At 40.7% G+C, this 17,782-nt stretch overlaps 1 protein-coding gene across 4 annotated transcripts in view; it reads left to right on the plus strand.

The window, feature by feature from the left end:
• Nucleotides 1–17,782, plus strand: part of MAP3K4 (mitogen-activated protein kinase kinase kinase 4) — a 106,046-nt gene that overhangs the window by 14,564 nt on the left and 73,700 nt on the right. The gene's annotated exons all lie outside the window — the stretch shown is intronic.

Below are 17,782 nucleotides of genomic sequence, written 5' to 3' on the forward strand. Positions count from 1 at the left end.
AACTCAGGGATCGAACCCAGGTCTCCCACATTGCAGGCAGATTCTTTACCAGCTGAGCCACCAGGGAAGCCCATTTTTCCCCTTATTGAGATACAATTCATGTATCAAAGATTCACCCATTTAAAGTAGAAATCAATTGTTTTAGTGTGCTCAAAGATATGTGTAGCCATCACCAGGTCAATTTTAGAACACTGTGATCACCTTGGGAGAAGGCAGTGGCACCCTACTCCAGTACTCTTGCCTGAAAAATCCCATGGATGGAGGAGCCTGGTGGGCTGCAGCCCATGGGGTCAAGAAGAGTCAGACACGACTGAGCTACTTCACTTTCACTTTTCACTTTCATGCATTGGAAAAGGAAATGGCAACCCGCTCCAGTGTTCTTGCCTGGAGAATCCCAGGGACGGGGGAGCCTGGTGGGCTGCCGTCTGTGGGGTTGCACAGAGTCGGACACGACTGAAGCGACTTAGCAGCAGCAGCAGCAGTGATCACCTCGGGAAGATCCCCTGTGCCCGTTAGCTGCTGCGGTCTGCAGGCCTCATGCCTCCCAGTCCTAAGTGACCATTAGTCTACTTTGGTCTCTGTTCTGAGCATGTTATACAAATCGAGTCATGTGGTATGTGGTCTGTTAGGACTGACTTCTTTCATTTAACCTAATGTTAGCAAGTTTCATTCCTCTCGTATGATGTATCAGTCCGATGTATCAGTCCTTCGTTCCTTTCTTTGGCTGAATAGTGGTCCACTGAATGCATGTGTAATTCTGTGCTCTGCTTATCCACTTGTTACTTGATAGACATCGGCTTGTTTCCACCTTCTGACTGTTATAAGTAGTGATGCTGTAAGTGTTCAAATATGTATAGAGGTGTTTGTCTGGACATATGTTTTCATTTTTCTTGCATATATACTTAAGAGTCTAATTGCTGGATCATAGATTTTTCAACTTGGCTGTACCGTTTGACATTCCCACCAGCCGTGTATGAGAGTTCTGATTTCTTCACATCCTTGTTCATGCTTATTATCTGCGTTTTTGAGGATAGCCATCCTTATGGATGTAAAGTCCTGTCTCATGGTTTGGATTTGCATTTTCCTAGTGATGGTAAGCATCTTTTCAGATGCTTGTTGGCCCTTTGTATATCTTCTTTGGAGAACTGTGTATTCAGATCCTTTCTCCATTTTTAATTGGCTTGTCTTTTTATTATTGAATTATGTTCAGGTATTTAAATGAGAACATGAACATTGAAGAAAAAATAGAAAACATTAAAAAAAAACCCTCAAATTGACCGTCTGAAGATGAAAAAATACAATATCTGAAATGACAAATATATTGGGTGGGATTATCAACAGAGTAGACACAAGAAAAACGTGGCCGTAAAGAAACAGCCTGCCAGTGCAAAGGATGCCAGAGGTGCGCGTGCAGTCCCTGGGTTGGGAAGATCTCCTGGAGAAGGAAATGACAACGCACTCCAGTTTTCTTGCCTGGAAAATACCATGGACAGAGGAGCCTGACAGGCTGCTGGACTGAGCAACTGATCAACTTACACACAGGCACTGTAGGGGAAAAAAATGGACTTGTGAGCATAGCAATAGAAAGCACGCACGGTTCAGTCCAGGGAGTACACAGGCCAGAAAAACCATGTAGAACAGCAGCGACAGGCGATCCTGTCCAGCACTCAGCAGATCTGTGAGTGGAGCTCTTGGAAGAGGAAAACCAGAAAAAAGATTTTAAGAAGTATGGCTTAAAATGAACAGATACTGTAAGCCTATAGATTCAAACAGTTCATTGAACCCCAAGAAAGGTAAACACAAAGTTATCACTGGAAAACCACTCATTAAATCCCTTGTTCTTCCATGGTCTCTACTCTTCTGTGTCAGTCTTATAAATAACTATTCTTGTAATATTTTTTTCTTCTGCTTTCACATTTCTGTTACTGTATTATGTGGAACATTCTCCATTTATCTCTTTCACCAAATCATTGTGTTCCATATTTGCTTAATTTTACCCTGCAAAGGCTTTGGCTTTATTGTATTCAGTTGTAACCTTGATTATGAACCGTTTAAGGATTTCTCTAATTATTCCTAAATTAACTGTGCTATTCAGTTAAATGTGAATTTATTTTAATTGACCACTTTTACAAGGAGTATGGAGAATAGTGTCTTTCTAAACAAAACAACAGAGCATCACAAAAGACTGAAAACCGCTGCCTTATTTGGTTAACTTCTTGACATGTATGTGATTTAAAAGTCAGCTTTGTGCAAAGCCGGCTTGTATGGTCGGGAAGGCATTGTTCTTACCTAATGTGGAAGCACCCTTGTAGCTCAAATACTGATTTGAATTCGTTAATGCATCTGATACCTTTATCCTTTGAGTGTCTGTCTAATATATGTCAGAATGAGACATTTTGAAAGAAGAACCCTGCTAAACGTTTGGTAAATATTGTCTAGGTCAGTGCATCTTAACCCTTTTGGGTGAGAGACTCCATCTGACAATCTGATAAAACTATGGACTCTTGACTCCAAAAATGCATGTAAATTAAAATCTACATTCAGTTTCAGGGGACTTGTAGTCCCCACAATTGAGACACAAAGTGTAATAACATAGTTCTGATACTTTATTTTTTACATTCCCTATATTTTGTACATGTTGCATGTAATTACGCACTGTGAGATCGGTTTCCTTTCTGAAACTGTGAGTGGTGTTTATCTTTGGAATACACTGGACTTCAGGCCTCACATTTCCAGCAAATTTCACATTAGCCTACATATTCAACCACAGTTACCAATTATGTTCTCCTTACTGAAGGGAGCTATAAAATTAGAAATAGCTTTTTTCTAAGTTTTTAGATCCAATAAAAGTTTTCTCCCAGTGTACATCGTTCTTAATTAGAAGATAGTTATATTTTTTCACAAGACAGACTTTTTGTTTATCTCTGAGTGCATCTTTGATGTTGCATAGTGTTTTATTTCTTAGCTGTTAACTTGCCATTTTTAAGAATTTCACAACTCCTACAGGCATCGTGCCTCTCAGGTGAACAGTTGTTTTTTTCTCTGTTGACTCCTTGCAGGTGAACTGGTCTTGTTTGTTCGACTAGTGTAGACAGAATAGCTGTTTAGGTTGACTTTAAGATTGAATAGTTGAGCTTTATGTGTGGAAAAGTCAAAGTAGTGTTAGAAAAAATGGGTGTATCTTGGTGCCTGTCTGCTTGTGTAAGGAGATGTGGGAAATATTTTGAAGAAAAAGGTAGCTTCACTCCTGCTTTGCCCCTGCTTAGCGCCCTCTGCAGCTGCACCTTTCTGTTAGGTCTGATGCCTGTCGGCTCCTTTGTGTGCTCTGCTTTGCTTTGCCCTCAGCCCAGGCTCCCATGGCCTGTGGCTTTCTCGGAGGAGCTGTGGGCTCTTCTGTCTTGGCCGCTTTCCCCGTCCCTCTCCTGGTCAGTGCCTTCAGCCATCCTTCTTTGGAGATGTCTTCCTTGTTATCACCCTAAGGGATCTCCAGGCTAGATCCTGTCTGCGGTATGCTTTGTAGTTTTCCTTCACAACATAATGAGGAACTGTTCTTGAAGCACTTTGTGTGTAGTTAAGCTAAAGGCAAAGAAGAAAAGGAAAGATACACCTATCTGAATGCAGAGTTCCAAAGAATAGCATGGAGAGATAAAAAAGCCTTCTTCAGTGATCAATGCAAAGAAATAGAGGAAAACAGTAGAATGGGAAAGACTAGAGATCTCTTCAAGAAATTAGAGAATCCAAGGGAACATTTCATGCAGAGATGAGTACAGTAAAGGACAGAAATGGTATGGACCTAACAGAAGCAGAAGATATTAAGAAGAGGTGGCAAGAATACACAGAGCTATACAAAAAAGATATAATGACCCAGATAACCACGATGGTGTGATCACTCACCTAGAACCAGACATCCTGGAATGTGAAATAAAGTGGGCCTTAGGAAGCATCACTACAAACAAAGCTAGTGGAGGTGATGGAATCCCAGTTGAGCTATTTCAAATCCTAAAAGATGATGCTGTGAAAGTGTTGCACTTAATATGCCAGGAAATTTGGAAAACTCAGCAGTGGCCACAGGACTGGAAAAGATCAGTTTTCATTCCAATCCCAAAGAAAGGTAATACCAAAGAATATTCAAACTGCTGCACAATTGCACTCATCTCACACGCTAGCAAAGTAATGCTCAAAATTCTCCAAATAAGGCTTCAACAGTACATGAACTGAGAACTTCCACATGTTTAAGCTGGATTTAGAAAAGGCAGAGGAACCAGAGATCAAATTGCCAACATCCATTGGATCATCGGAAAAGCAGGAGAGTTCCAGAAAAACATCTATTTTTGCTTTATTGACTATGCCAAAGCCTTTGATTGTGTGGATCACAACAAACTGGAAAATTCTTAAAGAGATGAGAATATCAGATTACCTTACCTGCCTCCTGAGAAATCTGTAGGCAGGTCAGGAAGCAATAGTTAGAACTGGACATGGAACAGCAGACTGGTTCCAAATTGGGAAAGGAGTACGTCAAGGCTGTGTATTGTCACCCTGCTTATTTAACTTATATGCAGAGTACATCATGAGAAACGCTGGGCTGTATGAAGCACAAGCTGCAATCAGGATTGCCAAGAAAAATATCAATAACCTCAGATATGCAGATGACACCACTCTTATGGCAGAAAGCAAAGAGGAACTAAAGAGCCCCTTGATGAAAGTGAAAAAGGAGAATGAAAAAAACTGCCTTAAAAGTCAACGTGCCAAAAACGAAGATCATGGCATCTGGTCCCATCACTTCGTGGCAAATAGATGGGGAAATGATGGAACCAGTGAGAGACTACTTTCTTGGGTTCCAAAATCACTGCGGATGGTAACTGCAGCGATGGAATTGAAAGATGCTTGCTCCTTGGAAGAAAAGTTATGACCAACCTATATAGCATATTCAAAAGCAGAGACATTACTTTGCCAACAAAGGTCTGTCTAGTCAAAGCTATGGTTTTTCCAGTAGTCATGTATGGATGTGAGAGTTGGACTATAAAGAAAGCTGAGTGCTGAAGAATTGATGCTTTTCAACTGTGGTGCTGAAGAGTCTTTTGAGAGTCGCTTGGACTGCAAGGAGATCAATCCAGTCAATCCTAAAGGAAATCAGTCCTGAAAATTCATTGGAAGGACTGATGCTGAAGCTGAAGCTCCAATACTTTGGCCGCCTGATACGAAGAACTGACTCTTTGGAAAAGACCCTGACACTGGGAAAGATTGAAGGCAGGAGAAGGGGACAACAGAGGATGAGATGGATGGTTGGATGGCATCACCGATTTGATGAACATGAGTTTGAGCCAGCTCTGGAAGTTGGTGAAGCAGAGAAGCCTGGCGTGCTACAGTCCATGGGGTTGCAAAGAGTTGGACACGACTGAGCAACTGAACTGACCTGCTAAATACCTAGTTCTGTGTGTAGATTGAAAAGTTTAGGAGGGCAGGCATGGTGAGTCTCTTGTTCAGTAATGTGTGTTTCCTCAACTGCTAGCACAGCCCTTGTCCAGTTGAGCCAATGTTGAGTGAACTGAGGGTCTGATGGTGTAGTTAACACACTACAGTATGAAACAGTTTATGTGCAATTTTCAACTGTAAATAAAGAAATCATTGGAATAGAGACCCTAAGAAACAAAAAGCCTAAAGGGAATGAAATAACATACATTTAAAATTTTATTTCTTCTTCTATCTCAGCTCTTACAGAGAATCCCATTCTCAAAGTTAATTGTTGATTTCAAATAACTGGTCTCTAATTTAAAAGGCTTGTATTTCCTGTCCCTCCAGGGGGTGGTTTTACGCTCTTTTTTAGACATAAACACACAGATTTACATGAAAGTGAAACCCCAGCCTGATCTGTTGTGTGCTCTCGGATAGGGGAACTGGTTTTTTGGTGTTCAGAGAAGACGGGGTGTGACTCCTGTACTTGGTAGGGGAGGTAGGCAGCTACCTGAAGCAGAGCGGAGTTGAGTTATACCTTATATTTGACATGCAGAAATAAGATGAAATTCTCATCTCCCCGTGACTCCTTCCGCCTTCTGTTTATATTGTAGCCATGCAGTGTCTACCCAAGGTGGAGTTAATAATACTCAAGGAGGTAGGCAGCTACCTGAAGGAGAGCGGAGTTGAGTTACACCTTATTTTTGACATGCAGAAATAGGACGAAATTCTCATGTTCCCCCCCCCCCATCTATATCATAGCCACACTTTGTCTCCCCAGGGCGGAGTTCAGACTCAATGTCTTACCCACGCCAGTAAGTGAGGAATGTAGATGTAGAATAGCTAAGAGGCTTCACCAAAGGAGGGAACCCCGGTGCTGGCCAGACCGCTTGGTCCCTGAACTCTCTCCGTAAGCACTCTCTCCAGCAACAGGGACCTCCTTCCCCAGGGGTACAGGGCTCTGTCTGCCTTTCGGAGGAGGTGGACACCCCAGAGACCTGGGACAGAGAGGTGGGCCCAAGGTTGGAGAGTCCTCGGCTTTGAGGTCGGACCAGGGCTCCAGTTCTGCCCAGACACGTTCCAGGGAGCAGGCGAGTTACCTTTGCATCTGCTTTTCCTCTTTGGCAGCGCAGGGATTGGGAGAGGGCTGTTGGGAGGACGAGGTGGCATAGCATCTGTCAATTGCCCAACTGAGTTACCTGCTATGTGATAGGTATTTGATAACGAGAGTATGATAATTTCCATAATCAACAAGAATGGGCCTTGTGGGCAAGGTATCCTTTCCGAAAATGGCGCCAGAAAGCTCTGTGGAGGATTAAATGAGCTCCTGTGGGGTGTTTAGCATAGTGCCTGACAGATGCTTGGTGTTCAGTATGTAAGGCAGCAGTTAAACTGTTACAGGGCAAGTTGTTTATCACTGTGCGATGCTTTCTGTAGCTGATGCAAAACATAGAAATCTGATGGATGTCCCAGTTTTGGAAGTCACTGCTTTAAGTGGAATTTCCTTGCCTACCGTTTAAAAATTGCTTTATAACTATAGTCATCAGTTAAAGTGATACAGAATGTCTTAATTTTATAATTATGTTAACATTTTTCATTTCATCCTGGCTTGTAGTCTTTTATATCTGTATAGTAAATTTCTTAAGCGTTGTCATGGAACCCCATGGCATGGCACGTCATGTCCCAGATCCCAGCCAGGACACCCCTTTATATTTAGTTATCACGTCTCCTCGTCCGTGTCTTGGCTGTTACTGTTCCTCAGACTCTGTTTTTGATGACTGTCACAGTTTTAAGGAGGGCCAGTCAGGTACTGTGTATACGTCCCTCAGTTTGGGTTTGACTGTTTTTCATGGTTTGACTGGAGTTTGGGACTGCGACCCCAGAGGGGAAGTGCCCTTGTCATTTGAAAGCTCGTGTTCTCAACCTGGCTCATTACTGATAATGCTGATTTGTTTGATCATTTGTCTATGTTAATTACTTGGATTTTTTTCCTTAAAGGTTTGTCTCTTCTCTTGTTTATTTATATAGTAATTACTTGTATCAGTATGGGCTCATGGATTCATGGTAAAATCCAGTGCTTTGTCATTTATTTTGTTGCTCAGATTGTTCCAGCTTTGGCCAGTGGGGATTCTTTCAGTTGCTCCTGTGGTCATTTTAAGACGCTCCTGTTGGTTTTTTGTTTTTTCAACACTTCCTCAGTGTGATGCACGTACAAGATACGCCCAGCTCGTATTATGTCTTCCTCACTCCAGTCAATCCAGGAATTGGCCGTTTCGCCAAGAAGTCCTGGTTCTTTTGTTGGAGCATGGTGTTGGAAACCAAGATCTGGTCTCCAAGTAAATGAGCTCTCTCTGTGCTAATGTCAAAGCCGAGGTCAGAGGTTTAATGTCCAAATTGTCCTTATTCCATTTCTCACTTGTCTTTCCATTTTTCTTCACTGAAAACCCTGGGAGAGCATCTCATTTGTTTGTATTTCCTCAGTTCATCCCCTCAACAGTTGGAGTTCATCTTTTGAAGTATACCCGTGGTGGATTCATGTCAATGTATGGCAAAACCAATACAGAATTGTAAAGTAAAATAAAAAATAAATAAATTAAAAAAAATAAAAATAAAAAATAAAGAAGGATGTGAAAAAAAAGAAAGTATATGTGTGTCATAGAGCATATTTATAGTTAACAGTTTTTAAAATTTAACTTAGAAAAATGCTAACTTGAGTTAAGGCGATTGAGACAGCTCATCTGTTTGCTACAGAAAGCAGCTCTGTAGTTACTTGACTTCTGAGAATTACATGGGAAGTAATTCATGATTCACAACACTTTTTCCACATATAAATTCGGATTAGAATAAGGGGATTTTGAAAATGTCCTCACTTATAAGGAAGAGAGTAAGTAGAAGAAGGTCACAGTTCTTTGTTGCTGTCTTTACAGTTTTAAACATTGGTCTTGTTTCTCTTTAAGCTCTTCAATGTCTTGTGTGCTCTTGGTGTGGTGTGGGCCCCTTGGCTTTTCCTCCCAGCTTTGGCACAGCTTTCTTCTTTCCAATTTTCCTGCCTTAGCCCCAGAATTCTCTTTACTTAGGCCTGAAGCAGCCTTTGCAGGAATCATTGGTTTTATGTTGCTTTTCTTTAGATACATTTGTGGTTGGCATTGTAAATTGCACCTGTAAGGAGAAGGACAGCTGCTTATTTTTACCTCTTGTGTTTAGAGACATGCTTCCTACTGATACCACCACCCCGGCACAAGCGGGTGCACCTCAGAAAAGGTTTTCTTCCCTTTTGATTGTTTGCTTGTTAATCTGTACACATACAGTCAGGGATTGATTTGCAAAACTTTGGATAAAGATATAGATATGCTCACATTTTTTTTTTTTGGCGATGTTAGAACTGGCAAAAATAAGAAGGCACACTTGAAAATGTCTTTTTCTTTGTCCCATTGTTTTAAAGTACTCAACTGTTTGCAGTAAAATTGCTGAAATTATAGAAATAATCACATTTATCTTTTATCTGTATCATGACTCATATGTTTTTAACTACCTAAAACTTGTCTTTTTTTTTTTGGTTCTAGTTCTTTTTGGTTAGTCTTCTGGTTAACCAGAAGTGAAGAATAATAACATGAACTATTTAAAGCATTTTGTTGTATGATTGTATGATTTTTTTCTGAAAGTCTTCATATGACAGTATTTTTAAAATAGCTTATAATTATGTTTATTTCTAATGATGAGTAAACTTTATCCATATGGGGTAATTTTTCTTCATATATTTGTTTTCTGTCTTTGTGTCCTTTTTTATTCTGTGTACTTCAGGACTGATAAAGTTTACTTTGCACAAATCTAATTCCCTGGTGGCTCACACGGTGAAGAATCTGCTTGCAGTGCAAGAGACCTGGGTTTAATCCATGGGTTGGGAAGATCCCCTGGAAAAGGGAATGACTACCCACTCCACCATTCTTGCCTGGAGAATTTCATGGACAGAGGAGCCTGGAGGGGGACAGTCCCTGGAGTTGCAACGAGTCAGACACAACTGAGCAAACTAACGCTTCACTTTTTTCATGAGTGAAATAAGACTTCTAGAAGATCTAAGCCAGCTAGACCTGCACACTCATCCGCCTAACCCTTCCCAAGACCTCCCCCTCCCCGTTTCTTCTGTAAAACGTATCAGCTGATGCTCACAGCATCATGAATGGTTGTGACTAATAGACTGCTCTCTAAAATGCCTGTGATTTTCTGTTCCCACCAATTGTACCTGTATATTTATCAAGAGTTCCTCATCTGTCCCTAAATCTTTTTAGGTCTCTTGTACGTTTTAATTGTAATTGCAGAATTTAGTAAACAATTATATAAATATATGAGATGTGATTGCAAAAGGGAATTGCAGTTTCTGTATAAACTAATTTGGACTGCCTGGGAAAGTCTGAAGATAGGTCACCAAAAGAAAATTAGCATTAAGTTAGGGAGAGGAAAGCACTGTTGAGGTTCAGTTAATCCAGAAAAATTACCCTATGAAAACCTTTAAATTTTTGTTGCATTTTAAAGAACCAGAGAGTGGAGATGGCAGATGCTGTCCTTTGGTTGTGGTGTATTTGATGAAGTGGACTCCTGGCTTCTCTCAGGGGCCCACACTAAAAGACAAGGCTGAGGCTTCATCAAAGCCTTAACTAATTTAAACCCATTACTGGGCTTCAAGCAAAAATAAAGTGTTTAAGTACTGTATGTGTGTCAGTTCTCTATTGTAATTTAACAAACCATACCAAAGCTCAATGACTTAAAAACCATTTATTATCTGTTGTGGTATTGAATGTTTCTTCTGCTTTTCATGGTGTTGGCTTGGTCTCAAGGACAGCTGGAAGGTCTGAAATAGCCTCACAAACAGGCTGGTAAGTTGGCACTGGCCGTCAGCTGGGGTGGGACCTCAGAGGCCTCTGGCCTAGCTGGCTTCTCCATCATGCAGCCTTTCCATCTGGCTTATGAGGCTTTGAAGACCCTGGCAGTCTCAGGGTAGCTGGGCTTCTTACCTGGTGGCTAGCGTGCCCTCAGAGAAGGCAATGGCAACCCACTCCAGTACTCTTGCTTGGAAAATCCCATGGATGGAGGAGCCTGGTAGGCTGCAGTCCATGGGGTCGCTAAGAGTAGGGCACGACTGAGCAACTTCACTTTCACTTTTCACTTTCATGCATTGGAGAAGGAAATGGCAACCCACTCCAGTATTCTTGCCTGGAGAATCCCAGGGACAGAGGAGCCTAGTGGGTTGCCATCTGTGGGGTCGCACAGAGTCGAACACGACTGAAGCGACTTAGCAGCAGCAGCAGCAGTGTGCCCTGGATACAAGGGTGGTGTTCGTAAGGCTGAGGCCCAGAACTGGCCCAGAGTCACTTCCACTACATTCCGATGACTAAAAAAATCACAGGGTCAGCCCACATTCAAGTGGTTGTTGTTCAGTTTGCTCAGTCATGTCTGATTCTTTGTGACCCCATGGACTGCAGCACGCCAGGCTTCCCTGTCCTTCACTATCTCCTGGAGCTTGCTCAAACTCACGTCCATAGAGTTGGTGATACCATCGAACCATCTCATCCTCTGTCACCCCTTTTTCCTCCTGCCTTCAGTCTTTCCCAGCATCAGGGTCTTTTCCAATGAATCGGCCCTTCATATCAAGTGGTCAAAGTGGTGGAGCTTCAGCTTCAGCATCAGTCCTTCAGTGAATATTCGGGGTTGATTTCCTTTAGGATGGATTGGTTTGATCTCCTTGCAGTCCAAGGGACTCTTAAGAGTCTTCTCTAGCACCACAGTTCAAAAACATCAATTCTTCAGTGCTCAGCCTTCTTTATAGTCCGGCTCTCACATCCAAACATGACTACTGGAAAAAACCATAGCTTTGACTGTTTGTGAACAAAGTGCTATCTCTGCTTTTTAATACGCTGTCTAAGTTTGTCATAGCTATTCTTCCAAGGAGCAAGAGTTTTTTAATTTCATGGCTGCAGTCACTGTCTGCAGTGATTTTTGGAGCCCAAGGAAATAAAATCTGCCACTGTTTTTATTGTTTGCCCATCTATTTGCCATGAAGTGATGGGACTGGATGCCATGATCTTAGTTTTTTGCATGGTGAGTTTTAAGCCAGCTTTTTTCACTTTCCTCTTTAACCTTCATCAAGAGGAGATGATTATTCAAGGATGTAAATACTGGGAGGCCACCAGAGTAACAGCCACCACAGGCGTTTCAGTGTTTTTTACCTGCATATCTCATTTTTAATGCTTTTAGTATATATTTAAAAGTATAAAAGTATATATTTAAAAATTAACTGACTCACCAATATTACTTACCCAGTGATACTGAATAGAAGACTTCAAATAAATGAAAGTGTAAGCAAGCATAATAATTTAAAACTTGTGTTCTTACTAATAAGTGTGGGGATTCAGGGATTTGAGCCCATGGTATTCTGACTCCAGAACCGTGATTCCTTACCCCATACTCCACTGCCATTGTGCTGGTCAGTAAATGGTCCTCTTGGCACCTAGGGGAACAGTATCACTTAAACAACATTGTCAGAAGTCAACAGTCTTTAATTCTTACAGCGTTTAAAAATTTGCATTCTTCAAATTATTAAATGTGATTTTATTAAAATAGAATTTAGATAATTCAGTCTAAAGTATCAGAAGGTAAAATTATTAACCTCGCAAATCCATTTACTCAGCAGATAGTAATGGCCATGTAATCTGCTCTAGGCACTGTTCTCCACCCTGGACAAACAGTGGACAGATGAGGTCGCTGCCCTCATGAAGCTTTGAGTCTAGTTGGGGGGATAGTTTCTTACTCATTTCCATAGGAAATCTTGTTTTAAAATGTCTGCTTGTGTTTAAAAAGTGAATTATAGTTAAAAGAGTTTGAATATCTATACTGAAAAATAATGAAGGCTTGCTGGTTTTGCACAGAGCTACACTCTTGAGTCAGTTCAAAAGTAAAGTCATGAATGTTGGACAAACTTGAGATTTGCTAACAGCTTACCTGTAGGTAACCTGATAGACATTCAACCACAAGCCGATTGATTGGTCAGCTAACTTTTAATTGGCGCTTACAGTACATGCCAACCATGCCACCTCAAACTTATCTCCTTTTAATTTATAGTACAGGCCAAGCAAACTATGTAAGGTATCTAAAAAAGAAATCTAGAAAATCTAGCCCCTTTGCCAACAGTAGTAAAAGCCCTCCTTTAATTATTATTTCATAGAGAATAGGTCAGTGAAGATGTGGAGAGAAACTCACACAGGTGAGAACTGTACTAATATGGAATAAAATATTTTATGTTTAAGGACTTTCCTAAAGAACTTTCAATGAAGTTAATTTTTTTTTTAAAGGGCTTTTGGAAAACCACAGATGTTTTCAAGCTCATCTAATCCAGCTCCATCATTTTATAGATGAGCTATTTCAGGCACCATGTGGTTTTACCTATGATGTCAGAGCAGAACTATTTAACCCCAAGTTATTTGAATTTTTGTCTTTCACATACTTCACTTAAAAACTACAACCTTTGGGTTGAGTTTAAGCGGACCTTTCTTAGACCGGATTCCAGGTCAACCTGAATGGTACTTGAGCAAGGTTTCATGTTAAAAGAATGCAACATTGTTTTATGTGACTGTCAGAGGTTTAGTACCAGAAAGACATTTCACATTTGTATGTTTTAAACACAAGGAAGAAAAATGTTTCAGGGCAGCTGATGTAGACCTTGTGCTACTTTCCTTATCCAAAATAATTGGTATCCATGGAAACATTCTAAACCAGTCAGCTGGCCACATGAGCTCATCTCACATGAGCTAATACCAAGTGAGGTTTTGGGTGTTTTTGGTCAGTTACTTGAAGTGATGCAAGTTCTTTGTGAACTTACCACTAGTATTTATTTTCCTAGATTTTGTGTCTACATGATTTTTTTTAAAGGAAAAAAGAATGAACTTTTGCTCAGTTTCCCCTCCTACCCCACCCCGCATTGTATTCTTAGCTAAAACTTCCAAACTAAGTTGTTTTTCTCTGGCTGCTCTTCAGATTTTTCTCTTCATCACTGTTTTTTTTTTTTTTTTTAACCAATTTGATTATACTCATAATCAAAACCTGGTAGTTTTCTTATAATTCTTCTGCTTGGAGTTTGCTGAGATTCTTATATCTTTGAGCTGCTGCGTTTGTTGTTGTTTTTTTTTCCCCTCAGATTTGGAAAAATTTCAGGCCTTATTTCTTCAGAGAACGTTTTCTGTTTCTCACTTTTCTTGTTTTGAGCTCCAGTAACACATGTTACACTGGTGGTGGTTTCGTCACTAAGTTGTGTCCGACTTACTAAATGGAATAGAATTTTTAGAAATTGAATTTTTTTTTTCTGATTAGTAACCACATTAGCTAGTTTTAGAGTATTAATTTTACTGTACTTGTATCAATTTTAAAGTGAAAGTGAAAGGGTCACTCAGTCATGTCTGACTCTGCAGCCCCATGGACTGTATAGCCCACCAGGCTCCCCTGTCCATGGGATTCTCCAGGCAAGAATACTGGAGTGGGTTTCCTTCTCCAGGGGATCTTCCCGACCCAGGGATTCAAGCCGGGTTTCCTGCACTGCAGGTGGTTCTTTACCAGCTGAACCACCAGGGAAGCCTGTGTATGTTACCCTGCTTGATGTTTGTCCTGCGGATTGCTGATGCTCTGGTCTTTCTCTTTTTCTTCCCTTTTTTTCTCTCAATCTTTTTCACTCTGGTTAACCTTGGGTAGTTTCTAGTGCTGTATCTTCAAGTTTACTGATCTTTTTTTCTGTTGTAGCTCATCTGCTTGTATCTTTTCTAGAGTATTTTTCATCTCACGTGTGTTTCATCTCTGCAAGATCCATCTGAGCCATTTCTGGTCTGTCTCTATTGATTTTTCTTCTGGTTTGGGTTGCATCTTCCTGTTTCTTTGTAAATTTGCATAGGATGGCAGATATTGTGAATTTTACTTAATGGGTGTTAGATTTAAAATTCTTTTAGGTAACGTTGGACTTTGTTCTAACGTTTAATTAAATTACAAAGTTACTTGAATGGAATGTAAACCAATAACATTTCTGACAGGTGTGACCACCTTCTTAACAGAGTTAAGTAAACCTTAAGAAAGTATTAAATGCATAGCTTCATCTTTGTATAATGCTTCTCCTAAGATTTATTTTAGTTATGAATATAGTAACTGGTAGCGCATGGCATTTTTCCTACCTCATTTTCTATGGTGCATAATGAATAAGGAGGGATAAACTGTATTATGTTTGATTGATTTTAATATAGTGTTTATGACAGTATTCATCTTCACTTCCTTGTCATTCTGTATGTTTGCTGCTAGAATAATTAAAGTTTGGAAGTGCTTTGAAATCAGTAGTAGTTTATTGTGACCTTTTGTTTTGTAATAGATGTAGATTTGAAAACAAGAGATATTCAACTTCTGTAGAATTATTTCAGGGACTTAGTCTTCCACTCTGATTTGGAAAGTGCAGCCAAATGAATTTTTCCATGTGTAGAGGAATACAGTTGGAGAACAGTACAACACAGATACCTTTTTCTGTTTCCCCAAATTAAATTTTTCATAAAAGTTAACATTTTCAAAATACATGCTTTCTTAGTGGAGAAGGAAATGGCAACCCACTCCAGTGTCCTTGCCTAGAGAATCCTGTGGACAGAGGAGCCTGGTGGGCTGCTGTCCATAGGGTTGCACAGAGTCAGACACGACTGAAGCAGCTTAGCATGCATGCGTGCATTGGAGAGGGGCATGGCAGCCCACTCCCGTGTTCTTGCCTGGAGGGTCCCATGGACAGAGGAGCCTGGCGGGCTGCCGTCTGTGGGGTCGCACAGAGTCGGACACGGCTGCAGTGACACTCAGCAGCAGCAGCAGCAGTGCTTTCTTAGATTGTTTGTCTCTGCTAAGAGCACTGGACCCTGTAGGTAAGCCAATGAACTCTCCTGGCTTGAGTTTATGACTCTGCTCAGGGCTGGGCCTTGCCTTTGGAGACTTGGCTTAGCGAAGTATGGACATTTTTAGTCCCTCTTCAAAAATTCCTCTTCTTGTGCGTTACATTGCATTAGTTCATTCATCCACATAATACTGCTGAATACGAGTAAAACATTTCATTATTTTATGCCTGTCTGATGATTTAGTATTTTTTGCATAGCCTTTTATTACCATTATTTTGTTTTGTTTTTTGAGTCTTCACAACTGAATTTCCTGAAATATTCTAGACTATTGACCTTACAAATTCTGAATTACTCTGTTTCTTCTTAGTCTGAGATTAAGTTGTGTGCAGTCTCCCCTCCAGTAAGGCTGGGACTCAGCCTTGGTCTTCTGCCTCCCAGGTTCGTGCTGTCCACCGCAGAGGGGGTGTTCTGAGCCTGGTCTGATTTGCTCTTTCATAACTGACTCTGTTCAGTAATATATGAGATTTATTATCGTGGAAAAACAATGAATGGTTTTGAACATTGTGCTGAAAACTACTGGAGATACAAAAGTACTAAAATACAAAGTCCTTCGTAACTTACCACTGACTTTATCTTAAGTAAAGTTGCTCAGTCGTGTCCGACTCTTTGTGACGCCATGGACTGTAGCCTACCAGGCTCCTCTGTCCGTGGGATTTTCCAGGCAATAGCACTGGAGTGGATTGCCATTTCCCTCTTTATCTTAATGGAGGAAAAACAGAGCTGTAATATTGAATTTGAAAGAAGTTAGAAGATGTTAAAGGGGCTTCCTGGATGGCTCAGAGTTTAAAGCGTCTGCCTATAATGTGGGAGGCCTGGGTTCGATCCCTGGGTCAGGAATATCCCCTGGAGAAGGAAATGGCAACTTGCTCCAGTACTCTTGCCTGGAGAGTCCCATGGACAGAGGAGCCTGGAGAGCCACAGTCCATGGAGTTGCAAAGAGTTGGACATGGCTGAGTGAATTCACTTTTGCTTTCAGAAGATGTTAAAATGTTAAAGCTGTTTCTGGTGGTGTTCATGCTGAAGTCAAAGGCAGATTCTCTTTCCAAGTGGAGCAGATGTATGCTGAGTGATGTCCGTCATTTAGTGACGCTTCTCATACTGTTCCTGTTGAGCGTGCTTTATGGGGTTTAGGCCTTACAGGTATGGAGTTTAAATACCGATTATCCTTATTTTATATATGTGCATTGCGGAGATTTTAAATAATTTGTCTGAGGCCCACACAGCTAGTAACTGGCAGGGTCAGGATTTGAACCTAAGTCCCTTGTGTGAGAAAGCCTGTGTTATTCATTCGAAAGCTTGTGCTAGTAACCACAAAACCAGATGGGAATGAAATCAGCAACCTTGTCCTTGATAGCCATGTGTTTTTTTTTTATCAGTTGAATCAACTATTTTGCAGTGAGTGTAGAAGAAATGAATATAGGAAATTTCAGAATAATTTATGTCCGTGTTAATCCCTTCAGTCGTATCGGACTCTTTGCGACCCTGTGAACTAGCCCGCCAGGCTCTTCTGTCCATGGAATTCTCCGGGCGTGAATCCTGGGGTGGGTTGCCATGCCCTCCTCCAAGGGATCTTCCTGACCCAGGGATGGCACTAGCGTCTCTTATGTCTCCTGCACCGGGAGGCAGATTCTTTACCCCTAGTGCCACCTGGGAAGCCCACATTGTTATTTGCTGTGTGACTTTGTGAGTCTTAAGTAATAAAGGTGGCTCGCCTGAGGGAATAGGTACATTTAAAACTTACGTCTAAATTTGCTTATGGGTTTAATTGGATTCAGTTGGCTTTTTGAATATTCTGCTTGTGTGTCTGATTGTGTGGGCCCGTATGTGTGGAGGGCGTGTGCACTCACAGTATCTAGAATGGTCTTGTCTGGTTTAAAAATCAGTTTTTGACCTGTCTCAGGGATTCTTTAAATATTTCAGTGCTGTAAATTTGAATAATTCTGCAGCATTTTTATTTTTGAAAGATAAGGATCTTTTGTCAGTCCGTTCAATAATAATGTTATCATACATTTTAGGGTGGGATATTTTTTTTCCCCTCATGACTTTGAAATAGCTTTGATTTTATAACAGGATGTGTAAATCTCCAGGGAGAAAACTGGTTGTATCTTGAATTTAGTTTAGAGTTCTATTTTTGAAGTATAAAGTATATTTTATAAAGAAGGTTCAGAATAGGTTAGATTGTAAGGGTCCTTATTTGAAAGGAACTTCATGATTGCGTCTTTCCACTATGCTGTTTGGGAACTGTATCTGTTCTCAGTTCATATATTAAATTTTATTTTCATTAGCATTGCAAAAAACAGAACTTTGTCCAAGTAGTGGTATTGTTGAAGTCTCCTGGGAACAGAGAATTGGCAGGAAGTTTCCAGAGACCAGGTTAA

Source organism: Oryx dammah, unplaced genomic scaffold (assembly GCF_014754425.2).
Source record: "Oryx dammah isolate SB20612 unplaced genomic scaffold, SCBI_Odam_1.1 HiC_scaffold_4, whole genome shotgun sequence".
Lineage (NCBI taxonomy): Eukaryota > Metazoa > Chordata > Mammalia > Artiodactyla > Bovidae > Oryx > Oryx dammah.